Source organism: Meriones unguiculatus, chromosome 20, assembly GCF_030254825.1.
Source record: "Meriones unguiculatus strain TT.TT164.6M chromosome 20, Bangor_MerUng_6.1, whole genome shotgun sequence".
NCBI classification, from domain to species: Eukaryota; Metazoa; Chordata; class Mammalia; order Rodentia; family Muridae; genus Meriones; species Meriones unguiculatus.
In genome coordinates this window covers 13662464-13678338 of record NC_083367.1, presented here as the reverse complement: position 1 = coordinate 13678338, position 15875 = coordinate 13662464, and the positions used below count along the sequence as shown (strand labels likewise).

The 15875-nt window shown below is 43.6% G+C and overlaps 1 pseudogene; it reads left to right on the top strand.

The window, feature by feature from the left end:
- Positions 1–10772: 10772 nt before the first annotated feature.
- LOC110566318 (glyceraldehyde-3-phosphate dehydrogenase-like) lies at positions 10773–11778 on the top strand (annotated as a pseudogene).
- Positions 11779–15875: the final 4097 nt, after the last annotated feature.

Genomic DNA, 15875 nt, shown 5'->3' with positions numbered 1-15875 from the left:
ACAGAAGGTATGGCCCATTTAAAGGTATGTCTTCCTGACTCAAGATTTGGATTAAAGGCCTGTGTCTTTCAGCCTTAAGATCTGGATCAAAAATATAAATCTTCTCTTCTGAAGGATTAATGGTATGTGTCTTCCTAACTCAAAGGTCTGAACTAGAAGTGGATTCACCCACTTCAAACCAAACAGAAAATCTCTCACAGGTGTGCTCTCCATTTCTGGATTGTAGCTCATTCCAGATATAGTCAAGCTGATAACCAAGAATAGCCATCACAATGACCAACAGCAACCTGGGGAGCAAATTACCCTTTATAAAGAGTAATTTCATCTTACTCTTTATAGTCTATTGCTAGAGGAAGCTAGCCAATGCAAAAACCCAAGTAGGGCAGGAACAAACAGGCACCATGGAATAATAATCTCCCAGGCTCATGTTCAGCCACCTTTCATATCTCTCTCAGGACTACATGCCCTGGGGAGGCACCATCCACAGTGAGATAGGCCCTCCTACTTCAATCATTAATCAAGAAAATTCCCCAAAGGCCTCCATACAGGGCTGTTGGATCTATGCATTTTCTCAGTTGAGGTTCCTTTCCTCCACATGACCTTGTCTTGTGTCAAGTTGATAAAAATGAAACAAAACAAAACAAAAATAAAAAGAACAAAAAAACAAAACCTAATTAGCACAGACCCCAAACACTACCTTAAGCCCTTAAATCTTGAACTTGAATTAAACAGATGGTTGTGTAATTTTAGTTAAGCCGTCCTGTAATCTCAAGAGGGAATGAGAGCGTTGGTGTGTGCCCATGTAGGTGGACACCACGGCTCTGCCAAACAGAAGTGGGGTGAGAGACTCAAGTGAAGCCGTCACATTGCCAGATCCCATGTCTGCACTCACTCCAGGGAGGGGCTGAGAGTCCTGTCAAGTTGTAGAAGATCTGCTATAAAATGTTAGGGTTTGTGACCAGCTGAGTTGTTTAGTTCTCTGAAAATCCCTGTGGCATACCTTAAACATTATTGGGCTTCTACCTGTTCTGCCCAAAGTCCACATTCCCAACTTCTTCTGTTCCTGACTTTGCCCAGAAGCCATTGAGACTTCTGCATTACTCAGTGTTCTACCACTGTGAAGAGACACCATGATCACAGCAACTCTTACAGAAAAAACAAAGAAGCAAACAAAACAAAACAAAACAAAAAACCCCCAAAACTTTAAATGGAGCTGGCTTACAGTTCCAGAAGTTTAGTCCATTATCCTCATGGCAGAGAGTATGGTGGCATGCAACCAGACATTGGTAGCTGAGAGTTATACATCTGGATCCAAAGTCAGCAGGACTATCAGGAGCCACTGGGCCGGTTTTGAGCTTCTGAGACTCCAAAACCCATCCCTAGTGACATACTACCTCCAAGAGAGCCACACCTACTCTGACAGTGACACACCTTATAAACTTTCTTAAGTAGCACTAGTCTCTAATGATTAACCATACAAATACTTGAGCCTATGGGGACATTCCTATTCAAACCACCACAGCATTTTTAAAAACATTGGGTGCCAATGAAAATGGGGCTTTCTTTGGACTGCCAGCTCCTGAAAAATGACATGGAGATTTTTATATCTATTAAAAGCTTAAGCATTACAGCTGGACAGATTCTCAGCTGTTCTAACCCAACAGTATTGGCCTGGCCTACATCCTACAACGTGGCTGTTACCGCTTGGTCTTTGTCCCAGCACTTGTTTCTTCCTCTGTCTGGCTGGAGACTTCTTTGCACTTGATTTTTCCCCTCAAGTTCCTGTTTCTGCTGGAAATCCTTGGTCATCGGGAAAAATATGCTTACAAAACATTGAGACAGGTGATGCTTAACACCAAAGTCCAAAGTCCAACTTGTACTCAGCTCTCTGCTGGTACAGACACCTGCATTTGGCTAATACAAAGACAACCTTCACACAGTGCATGAAAAGATCATCCCTACACAGCTTAGCAGTATAGTGACAAGGGAAGTAGGCCTAAGTTAGTCACCATCTTTTCCCCCTTCTGGTCATAATGACTGGATTTGTTCAGTCCCTGTATGACCCTCCTGGGTACTTAGTATGCTTAACCTCAACCCAGGTGATTCCACCTGCCAGAGAGACAGACGTTGTGGGACAAAGAGGACAAGAATGTGACTTTTTTTTTTAAGAATGTGACTTTTTAAAGCATTAAAGACATTAATTTTTTTTTGTTTGGGGGATATGAATTCTGTCTCTCTTGATAATAAAACTCAACATTCATAAGCAAAAATATAACAGAACAGAAAGATCTTGTCTGTGCACAACTGCCTGTAGAACTCGGCTCCTGTGTCACATAGTAAAATGCACCTTCTATCCATCGCTCCCCTTCCCAGGGTATCGAATGCACTCTGAAATCCTGCTGATCCTGAAGGAGCACAGCATCCCGCAGCTCTCTACAGTTCCCCCTTTTTGTTTTAGACGCGTCAGGCAAGAGTAGAGGTCTGATCTCTGATATTAGAAATAAATTGGGACTTTGTACCGATGTTCATTTAGGTGTCATCCACCCAAAGAGCATCAGACCCGTCCGATACCTTTTTCTCACAGGCGGGACCTGGGGTATCAACCCGCATGCAATCAGACATGCTCTTCTCTGGGGTCCAAAGCGGCTGACCCTGAGTGCAGATGACTGCTTTCTTAAAGCATGGACTAGCAATGCTGAGTACATGACTATTTTTTTCTATTTAAGGTTTAGCACTGATTGTATAAGTCAGTAAAAGAAAACGTTCATACATTTCATGACAAGCTCATGTTTTACAAGGTAACCAGTTGAGTCACATGTAGGAAACAGAGCGTTGGCCTCTCTCACTGTTGTCATTTGCAAGTGAATGGAGATGCTTTAATGAAAGTGTCCCAGCACTACCTTCTGGATACTTCTCTGTGGTTCTTTTTAGGGAACATCAAAGTTTTAAATTTAGTGATTGAATATGTGTTCCCTGGAACATGTGAGTCAGGTGACTGTTTCCTTGCTTGTCATTCAGATTTCCCTCACATTTTCAATTTTTCATCTAGAGGGTGAGTGCTAGCTGCCCTCCTGTAATGGAGCGTGGTGGGCAGCAGGTGCCACATGTACTCCAGTCTTTCCTAAATGTAAGTGGGTTAAAAAAGAGTCAGCACAAAGGCATGGGATCACTCTTCCATCGGCCGACCCTTCCTGGCATCATTTCTCAAATGATAAAGCAGTGAAGCCAAATGCCTTCTTCACACGTAATTTACATTTTCTGTGTTCTATAAAGTGGACAGACTCTAGAAGCCAGCTTTTTGGACTGGCAAGCAGTAGAGGCAGCTCACATGACCTCTATTGCCAACAGCTTGTTTTTCTTTAGACAAGCTGCATCTCGTCTATGCTCACTATGCAGCAGGGGCTAATCTGGAACCTCTTATGTAGTCCAGACTGGCTTCCAACTCACAATTCTCTTCCCTCAGCTCTCTAAGTGTTGGGATTACAAATTCTGTATCAAATTCTAACATATGTCATTGTAAGAAAGATCTTAAATCTTTTCTGTATAGAAAATAGGATGAAGGTGTCCATCAGAGAAAAAGTAGATGGTACTCCTTTCTGTAAAATAGACTTTATATGAAGGCTGTATGGGGTTGTTCACTGTTGTACTCTGAATGCCTAGCAAGGTGCCTTTGGGCATACAAATATCTATTAAATAAATAAGTAAGTAAATAAAGTGACTGAATCTTTTTTGTGTCAAAGAGCTTTTAACATAGAAGCTGACCTTCTAATTGGGCAATTTCTGGTCTCAGAAAAGATCAACAGGACAAAGAAATTGAGGTAAGGGATAGAGAGGAAGAATAGAGGAAGAGATACACAGAGCCTGTCTTCATGGTAAGTGAAGACTGAACTTGGAAAGTGTTTCTCTTAATAATTGATTTAGACTCTAAACAATGGCTCTCAGCTGGTAGGTCTCAACCTCAACTACCCTTTTACAGACCATCAGAAAACAAAGATATTTACAATTTGTAACAGTAGCAAAATTACAGTTATGAAGTAGCAAGAAAAGTAATTTTATGTTTGGAGGTCACTACAACATGAAAAACTGTTTTAAAGGGTCACAGCATTAGGAAGGGTGAGACCCCTAGTTAGAATTTCTGAGTGTGATGAACAATAGGGACAGCTGTGTCTGTGGTTTCCTTTTTGAAGGGACGAGTGCAGTGAGCTCCCATGGTGCTGCTCTAACTGAATACATTGGTTTCCCATCTTGGTGGGTATAGGGGCAAAATAAATACAGCCAGAAAATAAAAAAAAAAAAGGATTTATTTACTGTGGCAGGGAAGAAGTGCATGAGGGTGGCATCCAAACAGTATGTTGTAGTGAGAATTTTGGGTTTCTTTTCTTTCTTTCTTTCTTTCTTTCTTTCTTTCTTTCTTTCTTTCTTTCTTTCTTTCTTTCTTTCTTTCTTTTCCTTCCTTCCTTCCTTCCTTCCTTCCTTCCTTCCTTTTTTTTCTTTTTTGAGACATGGTTTCTCTGTGTAGCCTTGGCTGTCCTGGACTCACCTTGTAGACCAGTGTGGCCTCCAACTCACAGAGCTCTACCTGCTTTTGTCTCCCCAAGCATTGGGATTGCACCCCTCACTCCAGCTGAATTTTGGTTTCTTAAAAATACTCAGCTATGTTATGAGAATATGTTTTTGTTTTAATCCCAAGTGTGCATTATGGGGCTGCTTCAGATTGTCCACAGCCTCCGACTATAATTTGCCTCTTGCTCTAGGAGGGATGTGATTTTTGCAAGCTGAAGATAGTTTATGTTTGGATTTCTGGGAACTCTTAGGGAGAGCCCTTAAATGTGAGAGCCCTTAGAGGGCCTGTGATAATGCTCCTCGCTTTCCCTGCTGTTGCTGGTTCCTGCTGATGCTTTCTTTATTGTTGGATTGCGGGATTGCCGGATTGCTGGATTGCCGGATTGCTGGTAGGTGGTATTCTGACAATGGAGATTGGATTATCCCCAAGAAAATTGATGCTCCTAATCAGCAGGAAGTCGTCTAAAGAGATCTATGTCTCCTTTTCCTTTTAACCTTCTTTTTTACCTACCTAGTGTTTGGGTGTTGGAAAGGAATGGGGAGGAGATGGGTGGCAGATATAGGAACCCAATAATGTAGCCAAAGGGCTCGGCCACAGTGTTTCTCTACCAAAGAGAGCACGGGACTTTATCTAGGATGTCTATGCATGTTCATATGGAAAGCACTTTGGGGGCAGCATATTCAACGAAGATGTGTGTTACTGAGTATGCTCTGCCTAAGGTCATAATTGGAGAAGAAAACATAGCAGGCTGGAACACTTCTGAGAGTACCTTGCTTCTTTGCTCAAAAAGATTTTAGCTGAAGCCGGATGACACTTCAAAAGTATGTTACTATGGAAGCTTTCCACCATCAGGGCACACCCAGTCAGCTGGTCACTCTTCTGCTGCAGGACCCAGGGTTGAGGCCCCACCTGCAGCTTTGAAGCACACAGCACCACGTGACACTGTGGGCTTTTATCCTAGAGCAGCCAGGCTAGATTTCTCAGATCTGCTGCAGAGGAATTAGATCTTGTGAGAAGACTGGGGAGTTCTCAAAGGAAAGGAGAGGCCAGAGCAAAGGTGACCTTGAGAAGGTAATGATGAAGAGGGAGTTATTACTGGGGACTTTGTGAGATGGCTTCCATGGACAATCTAACCTTTCAGGAATTTTTCTTTTGTAATAAGGGAAAATTTATATTTTGCTCAGTATTTAAGAACATCACCTCCTTTTAGTTAAATTTTTCCTTAATTACTCTAACCTCTCAAGAGATTCTGCTATTCCTTTCTCCTGACATTTCAGGAAGAAGCTTAAAAGGGTTGTGATGGAACAGGACAATTTTATTGGAGAGACTTAGCATGTATTCCTTATGCTTTGTAGTGAAGAGAATCCTGAAAACTGTGCCCAAGAAGGTTGTAAAGATGCCAAATACGTACAGCAGAGTCCCTGTACCTGGAGACTACTTTCTAGGGTTTTTGGTTCCCGTTTGTGTTTTTAAATTTTAATTCTTATTTTTTATTTAGCATCATTTTTGACAATTTCACACAAGTATACAATGTACTATGCTCATTTTCACTTCATTACTCTCTCTAACCCACCCCCTCCAACTTCGGCAATTCTTCTTCCTTTTAACTAGTTACCACGTTATCAGGTCTCTTTTCACAGTTAGGGTTGTTTGCACAGCATGCATAGGGAGTGATTCACTAGGACACAGGCAGCTCACCAGTGGCTACACCTCCGGCAATAGAAGAAGATGGCTCTTTCTCTCTGCAACCATGACCAGCCAGTAGCTTCTTAGGGAGAAGTGAGGTGCTGCAACACGCACAGCTTGGTCCTGGAATCCTGGCCAGGAGTGGCAAGTGGATGAGGGAAGGACAGACACACAGACACATGTAACAGAATGCAGAGCTCATGTTGGATGTGCTCACTCTGATGGGATTATACAAATTACCGCAACAACCCAGAACCTCAGTGTGATTATTATGCACAGCACAGGGAGAGAGTTAGCTCTTCTCGCTAGGAGGTCCTTGTAGGCTAGCTGCCTCAGACTATAAATCCCTGGTAGGAGAAATGTTGGTATAATGTTCTTTTAAAATGTATATGCCTTACCCTTGTTAATTCAAATGCTGATTTCCCCACCCCCAACTCTCTAGTTTCAATCTGGATATTGCATTGTGATACTCACTGTAAGCATCCTGTCTCAACTCTTGTGTAAACAGGACACAAATAAAGCAACTAGATACAATGTTGTGCAATGGGAGGAGCCAGAGGACAGGAAAGAGGGGAGGAGCTAGAGAACAGGAAGGGGCGAGAAGGAGGAGGAGCTCGAGGAGAGAGCACGAGGAGAGCAGAGCAAGAGGAGAGAACTTGGAGGACTTGGAGCATGAACCAGACCTAAGATTTCACAAAAAGCAAGTATAATGTGGGAAATCTAAATGTTAGGAAACTGAGGGCTTGGAGGTTTAGGAGGGAGTAAATATTGCCCAGCATTGTGTTCTAGGTTAACTAAAAACCCAGTCTCTGTGTGGTGATTTGGTTATACAGCTGCTGAGGATTAACAGCAGCATTACTAAAAGATAAACCGGTAGTAAATATTAATAACCACTTACAACAGAGAAACCTTCAGTTATTAGCTTTTGTACACACTAGTCAATTATTTGCATTAGAATCCATACGGAAGGCTATTCCACCCCCCAAAACCTCACCAGGGGAAGGATTCACCGCGTCCATCAGGCTGAGCTACTGGGGTCCTAGCATGGCTGTGCTCATGCCATCAATGAGCTTCCTTCTTTCCCTACAATGGGGCTTCACACACCTGCCACAAATCCATGATGTAGTGTTGAAGGGCACAAATTGTGTGGATCTTGTGAGGCTGTCCACGCTACTCTGTTCAGAATTGCAATGGCCATAGTAGGACATCACGTTTCTTAGCACTCCTTCCTATCTTTTGCTCTTACAGTCTTTCTCCATCCTCTTCTACAGTGTTCTGGGTCTGGGGGGCGGGTGATGCACATTTCCTATTTAGTAATGAGCATGGGAACAGTCACTAGGTCTCAAACCAGTTCTGAGTCTCTGTATTAACTGATGCCCACTACACAAAAGCTTCTGTGCCCAAGGCTGTGCCCAGCACTGTTACGTGAGTATAAACACAAATTTGTAAAAGGTTGGTTGGCTGTAAGTCTATTCAACAAAGCGATAACAGTAGATTCCTCTCTTGGTCCTGTAACCTTCCCAGCTGTGGGTTTTGTTTTTTTTTTTTGACTAGGTTAATGTATTAGGCAAATATTTCCTCACATGGAGCAACTATGAAGTCTAAGAAAAAAGGAGTTGTTACCCAGTCTTGCCATTGTTACTCCAGTTAGCAAATTTTGCTTGGTATTTTGGTATTGCATACTGAGTCCACAGTTGGGTAAAAGCAATGACAAATTTTATACAGTCACCTTTGAGCACTATATTATGTGTGCATGTATGTATGTGTGTTTGTATTATGTATTTATGCATGTATGTATTGATCTACCCACATCTATCTCTCTCTCTCTCTATCTATCTATTTATCTATCTACCACCTATCATCTGTCTGTGACAGGTAGAATCTCATATAGCCTAGGATGGCCTTGAATTCATGATGCAGCCAAGGTGATCTTGAACTCATGACCCCCTTCCTCTGTCTCTGCTTTCCAAGCACTGCAATGATGGTGCAGCCAGTGGCTGCCATTATGATAAAAATACAAAACATGTGCCTGCAAACAGGGATCACTGGAACTTTGAGCACTGTACTTGCAACGTGTATTTAATATGTAGGGGTGGAGAGAGCAAGTAATCACAGCAGCTGTGATTCCTCCATGAACCACGAGAACTCAATAGTTTATGCTGCTACTGAAACACTTTTACCCCAGGCAACCCCAAATATGCCTTAGGTCATAACTGGTTATTTGGTTGTTAAGAATTACCATCCAGAGAGGCACAGGACTATGAAGAACAAACACTTCTTTTCACTGAGAAAGGAAACATTTGGGAATGGGGAGTTCCTCAGCCTTCTTTCTGTTCTCGGCTAAGCTCAGCATGAGGCCCTGAGTGCTGTGATCACTGTTCCTTCCCCATGGATCACGACTCTTTGGGAAGGAGAAGATGCCAGTTCAGACAACTCTGCCCCAACTGTGTAACGCCAGAAGCTCTCAAGTGCTATTCACACAGGCAAACAAAAACTGAGTTTGGTCTGCATGTGGAAAGCTTTTGTGTGGATATGGTTCCAATCTTCAAAGCCATTTTTTTTTCTGCAATTACTGAAACCAGGGGTTGTTTAAATTGGAAAAACTTGTTAAATCGTTTATTTTTGTTGTTGTTAATGTTAAGACAGCTTTTTATTCTTGTACAACACACCACAACCCCAACCTCAGTAACTTAATTTGAATTACTTTGTAAAGGGCTGAGCTAACACCACCTATTACTTGTAACTGTGAGGATCAGTAGCTGCCCTAGGCTACTGTAAAGCCAAGAGGTCCATTCACGGGGGAACTGAAAATAGATCTAAGCTCTTTTTCCTGGAGGCCTTCACTACGCACAGACTAGTGGTTTGATAGAGTTTCTTTTCCCAATGAGTCTAGTGTTAAAACAGGTGGGTTCAAGAGGTTTTATTTTACAGTAATGTGTGTGTGTGTGTCTGCAGATGCCAGTCACATGACTTACGTGGCACAAGGAGCTGTTTGTGCTCACACATATGCCAACAGCATTTGTTTTATGCACCTGCTTCTTCTCCAGTTCCAGCTTGCTTCAATTTTTTGCTTTTGTTTAAATGTGCAGGCGTTTGCTGAAGTGTAGCCACTTAGAGAGCATCTGGGCTCACATGGGGTTTAAAACTGAATCCACATTTTAACAGTTTCTCATCTCTCGATCTGGTAAGCGATATTAACAGTTCTTTTACATTCCACAGTGCTTACGTTCCTCGTTTGTTGTAATCCTCAGTTTGGAGTTGGCTCATTGCTTTGTGTCATATTCCCATGGGTCTCACAAAAATGCTTATCATCTACACAGAACTTTAAAGCCCCTTTCAATCATGATGAATTAATTCACATATGTCTTCACTGTTCCCCTTGAATACCAAAAAGAGGTCAAGTGACTAGCTCAAGGCCATGTAGGGTTAAAGCCTTTCATTCACTTTTTAGTTAGTTAGTTTGTTTTTCTTTAATGGCCTGAAAAAAAAGAGCTTTTAGTTTCACCACACACAAGATTTTTATATATATATATATATATATATATATATAATTTTTATTTTTATTTTATTATTATTATGTTTTACTTAAATGTCACCCTACAGACTCAGTTGTGTAGGGTTAGGTTTACAAGTGGAAGAGACTACGACTTCTTAAGATCATGACAGATTCCTTGATCTATAGGCACATGCAAAACCTTTGATATATTCAGCTATCACTTATTTGTTTGTTTCCTTGCTTGCTTGTTTAAAACAAGGTCTCTGCAGCTCAGGCTGGAGATCCTTCTACAGTCCTTTATCTTAGAGATCTGGGGTTGCAGCATGTGACTGGCTGCCCAATGTCTTCTTAGAAGCTATTGTTTTGATAGTTTCTGAAATCTAAGATTTCTTTCCCTGGAATTCTCTGGACAGGGAAAGCCTTTAGGTCAAAATCATTTTCCCAGGAGAATTCTCCAAAAAATATAACAAAGGAGTGGCAGCTGCCATGATCTATGTCAGGTAAAATTTATGATGATCACATACTCCTTACCTGTCACTAGAGCCCCCTGGTGAAGGGTGACAAAGAAGCACTGAGAAGGTGTCTGGCACCTTACTAAATCCCTACAAAATGCATTTGCTGGTACTCTTGTTACATTTAGGACATACAAGTGCCTTTAGCATTCAGCATATCACAGTAAGGACCTGTTTACTTAGTTATTGTCCTTAGCTCAGAACAAAATCTGAGCTGGGAAGAGAAATGTGCTATTATGGAAAGATTAAACAAAATGTAGAAAAACAAACACCAGATTGAAGCAATGTCTCTTCTAGGGAAAATGGCTTGGAGAGAAGAGGCAAACTCTCAGAGAACAATTATCACACTGGGATGTCACAGGTTTCCTTTACCCAAACAGCCTAAAAACAGCCTAGAAAAAGGAGATAGCATTTTGGTTCTCTAAGCCTATAAAGAAGTTGCCATACAGCTCTCTGCTCCTCCCTGTTCCAGAGACAACCACATCTTTTCATGCAGTGCCAGCCTCATCCCTTAGACATGATGATAAAGGTCAGAGTGAATGGATTTGACCGTATTGGATGTCTGGTTACCAGGGGTGCCTGCATCTCTGGCAAAGTAGAGATTGTTGGCATCAATGACCCTTTCATCGACCTCAGCTACATGGTCTACATGTTCCAGAGCAACTCTAGCCATGGCAAATTCAACAGCACCATCAAGGCTGAGAATGGGAAGTTTGTCATCAATGGCAACCCCATCGCCATCTTCCAGGAGCGAGCCCCGCTAACCTCAAATCGGGTAATGCTGGTGCTGCGTATGTTATAGAGTCTACAGCCATCTTCACCACCACGGAGAAGGCCAGGACCCACTTGAAGGGTGGGGCCAAAAGGGACCTCATCTCTTCCCCTTCTGCTGATGCCCCCATGTTTATGATGGATGTGAACCATGAGAAGTATGACGACTCCCTCAAGATTGTCAGCAATGCTTCCTGCACTGCCAACTGCTTAGCCCCACTGGCCAAGCTCATCCATGACAACTTTGGCATAGTGGAAGGACTCATGACCACGGTCCATGCTGTCACTGTCACCCAGAAGACTGTGGACGCCCCCTCTGGAAAGCTGTGGCATGATGGCTGTGGGGCTACCCAGAGCATCATCCCTGCATCCACTGGTGCTGCTAAGGCTATGAGCAAGGTCACTCTAGAGCTGGACAGGAAGCTCATTGGCATGGTTTTTCGTGTTCCTACCCCAGATGTATCTGTCATGGATCTGACATGCCACCTGGAGAAAGCTGTCAAGTATGATGACATCAAGAAGGTGGCAAAGCAGGCATCCGAGAGTCCACTAATGGGCATCCTGGCTACACTGAGGACCAGGTTGTCTCCTGCAACTTCAACAGTGACTCCCACTTTTCTGCCTTGGAGGCTGGGGTTTACATTGCTCTCAATTACAACTTTGCAGAGCTCATTTCCTGTTATGACAATGAATACAACTACAGCAACAGGCTAGTGGACCTCATGGCCTACATCACCTCCAAGGGGTAAGAAGCTCTGGACCACCCGCCCCAGCAAGGACACGAGAGCAAGAGAGAGGCCCTTGGCTGCTAAGGAGTTCCTGTTCCAACTCAGCTCCTAATACTGAGCATCTCCCTCACAGTTTCCATCCCAGACCCCCAGAATAGCGGGAGAGGCCAAGAGAGCCCTACTCTCTTGAATACCATCAATAAAGCTCACTGCACCCACAAAAAAAAAGAAGTTGCTATAAAATGGAGACATTAAACAATTTACATTTGTGTTATCACAATTCTGGGGGCAAGGAGTTTAAGATAAAGTGCCAGTAGGGTTGGCTCCTTCTGGAGGCTCAGGATGCTGGCCCCTCCTGTGCCCAGCATCTGGCAGCAGCCTGGACCACCTGTTGTACTCTTGCAGCTGCACAGCTCATCTCTCTCCGTCTGCTTGTGGACGCCATCAGTCCCAGTCTCTCTCTGTGTCTTGAATTTCCCTCTTTCTCGTGTGAGGACACCAGTCATGGATTTAAGGTTTTTCCTAAATCCAAGATATCTCTCTCAACTTTAATCACATGACTAAAAGACTTTACTTCTTTCTCTCCTGTGGGGTGGGCTTCAAGCCGGGCTAGTAATTGTTTTGCTATTTCCCCAGTCTCTGCTTCATCTTCATCCCGACATTTTCTGTAGGAAGAATAATCGTTGGTGGAGGGTGTTATGGATAGGTTGGTGCCCCCTCCCTTCACTGGAAGTCCCACCTGACTACAGGAGGTGGCAACTGCAGGCTCCAGATCCCCTCCCACTAAGAATCTCAGTCAGGGTCACCTCCATAGACTCCTGGAGGCCTCCCCTGTCCCAAATATGTTCCCCACAGATTTCTGTTCTCTTACCAGGTCCTTTCCTCTTTCCATCCTCCTCCCTCTCTTGCCTGTAGGTGCTAGTTTTTAAACTTTATTTTATTTGGGGTCCTTATTACTTCTTCCTCCCTTCCAACACCCTGCCCTTAGGCATGAGAAAAAGAAGGGACAGGGGATGTTGGTAGGCCTCTTTAGAATTAATTCTGGCTGTTTACAGGGTCGTTGGATTCCTTGGGGCAAGTCCAATCTTCGTTTCAGGATATCTCTAACTTTTTCTCATCAAAGTTCATCAACAACAACCAGGAGCAGCAGGAGGGAGCATCAGCGGCCTTCTTTTTTGGAGACCTGAGCTCTGAGCTTGGGCACTTACTCCCTCTCAGAGCTGGCTCCAGGCAAATAGTCTGCTGCTGTGGACAATCTGAACCAGCCCCATATCCCACACCTGGGATTAAAACAAAGACATGTTTCCATAACATTACTGAGTTTTTAAAGACAGCAAAATTTCCAGTATACCAGCCCTCCCAACAGCTGATCCCCATCTCCAGTACCCTCCTTAACCCTTCTCCCAAAGAGCTTTCTCTCTCTCCATCCACTTCAGATGTCTGTTTTATTTCCTCTTCTGAGTGAGATTCAAGCCCTGACACTGTTAATGATGCTTTGCCGTGCTTGCAGACAGGAGCCTAGCATAACTGTCTTCTGAGAGGCTTCATCCAGCAGCTGATGGAAACAGATGCAGAGACCCACAGCCAAACAATCAGTCAAGCTCTGGGAGTTCTACAGAAGAACGGGAGGAAGGATAGCGGAAACCAGAGGGGTCACCAGAAGAAGACCTACAGAGTCAACTAACCTGGGCTCCTGGGGGCACCCAGAGACTGCACCACCAACAAAGCTCATGCTTGCACTGGACCTAGACCCCTACACATAAGTAACAGATGCGCAACATGGTCAGCATATGGGTCCCCTCACATATGGAGTAGAGGCTGTCTCTGACTCTGTGGCCTGCCTTTGGATCTTTTCCCCATAGTTGGGCTGCCTTGTTTGGACTCAGTGGGAGAGGATGCGCTTAGTCCTGCTGTGACTTGAAGTGCCAGGGTGGGTTGGTACCCCTTGGGAGGACCGTTTCTCTGAGAAGAAGGAGGGGGGGAATGGAAAGGAGTGGCACATGAGGGTGGGACTGAGCGGGGCCTCAGATTTAAAGAAAGACTTTATTTCTAAAGGTTTCTCCATAGGATTAGGGCTTGGATGTGTCTTTTTTAAGAGATGTTTTCCCCTTGCAGATGTGATCCCCCAAGGCTTTAGAAAAAGATGATTCCACGCTTAGATATGCTGTACCCAAGGTTCTCCCATGACTAGAGATACTGATTTTTCTGGAGGATGAGGTGACAAATCTCCATCATGCTTTTCCTGTGTGTTTGTCTACATGGCTGACTATGGGAATTTGACAATGACTTCTCAGGTGTCCAGGAAAGGGGAGTAGCTGTGTAATTCCTGGGTGCGTGTCTCTGACCGCCATGGGAAGACAGTCTAGGCTCAGTGATGTGTCTTTGTGCTGACTAGACTACCTCTCAAATTACATCAGATCTGTTCACTGCGGGGTCCTAGTCCTCCATGATGTTAAGAACCTGAAGTGTCACACTGGGCTCAAAGCTCTCTCATTTCTTTTGTCTAATTAGTTGCTGGCTCATGATTTCCCATGTTTGTGTTCACTAGTCCATCTTTTCACCCTCATTGATCCTGTTTTCTTCTAGGCTACGCCACCACTCATGAACTTGTGGCATTGGGCGCCTCTCTAAGCTACCTTCTTCAGGGCTTCTTTTCCAATCTGCCTACTGCTATGCTATGATGGAGATGTGCCAACTGTCTTTTCAGGATCTTCTGATTTCAGCCTTCCTCGCTTTCCTTTTCTCCCTTAAAGTCCAGACTCTTCATGTTTTGCTGGTCAGTCAATGATGTAGACATGACCCTGCTGAAAGCACCTTTGGGTGTTCCAGCATCTAGCTGAAAATACACCTGCCCAGCTAGTGCTTCCCATAACCCGCACATCTACCTATGAGCAAAGGTCAGCTAGAGTCAAGGCAAATTTTCTTTGTAAATCTAGGTATGGATATTTATAATGACTTGGATTAAAAAAATGCATATCCTACGAGGGCTGGAGAGGTGGCTCTGTCTGTAAGATGCTTGCTGTGCAGGAGTGGGAACCTGAGTTTGAATCTCAAGCACATGCAAAGCTGGGTGGAGTTGCTTACATCTGTAACTCTATCCCTAGGTGGTAGTAGTTGAGGAAAAAGATCCCTAGAGCTTTCTGGACAGCCAGTGTAGAGGACCATTGAACTCCAGGTTCAGCGAGAGAGCCCGTCTTAAAATGTAAGCGTGATGAAGGAAGACACCTGACATCAACCTTTGGCATATGCACTCCTCCAACACACACACACACACACACACACACACACACACACACACAAGCACGCATACACACCAAATAAATAAAACTTATCCAATTTCTTCTTTTTTAAAAATTATACCTTTCATTTCTGACTTGGCAATAAAACTCTTTCCCATTACAGTCAGCGATTGCCTTTATAATTTTTACTTATAAATAAAATCCCTATTCATTTCTAAAGCCTCACACTTCCTCCACTTTCCACAAAGTTCCCTGGTGTTCTACCCATTCAAAGGGTTGTATAGTTCCCTAAACGCCCTTATTTTTGTCTCTCTATGTACTTGCCCGTGCTGGGCCCCCTGTCAGGGACATTAGGTGCCCTGTGCAGATTGAATTGTCCTGGAAGCTTCAGACTTTTAAAGCAGGTCCTGGGGCTTCTTGTTCAGCATTCCCACAGCAATCTAATCAACACTGGCAATAGAACTCGGCACAACTGTCCAGATCTAGAGTGGAAATGTTAAAACTGAAATTCAATATCCTATTAGTGGTTGGTGAAACCAATTAAAAATTTTAAAAAGAAGAAAAAACATTAGAGTATATTGGATGTGGTAAGCGTCCAGTATGTGGGCTTTTGTTGCTGCTGTAGTCTCTGTCTCTGTTTCTCTGTGTGCTTAACTCTCTCTGTCTCTCTTTCTCTGTGTGTGTTTCTATAGTGGGTGTGGGGTTGTTTCTTAATATGGTGATGGGTGCTAGACCACAAGCTACTTAAGTGTTGGACTCTTGCCTTAGTCATCATGTTGGTCTGAGACACAAGCCAGGATTGGTAGAGGTTCATAGTCAACAAATGCTGGGTGAACGAATCCATATAAATGTGGGAGTCTTGCAAAGGGTCCACACTTT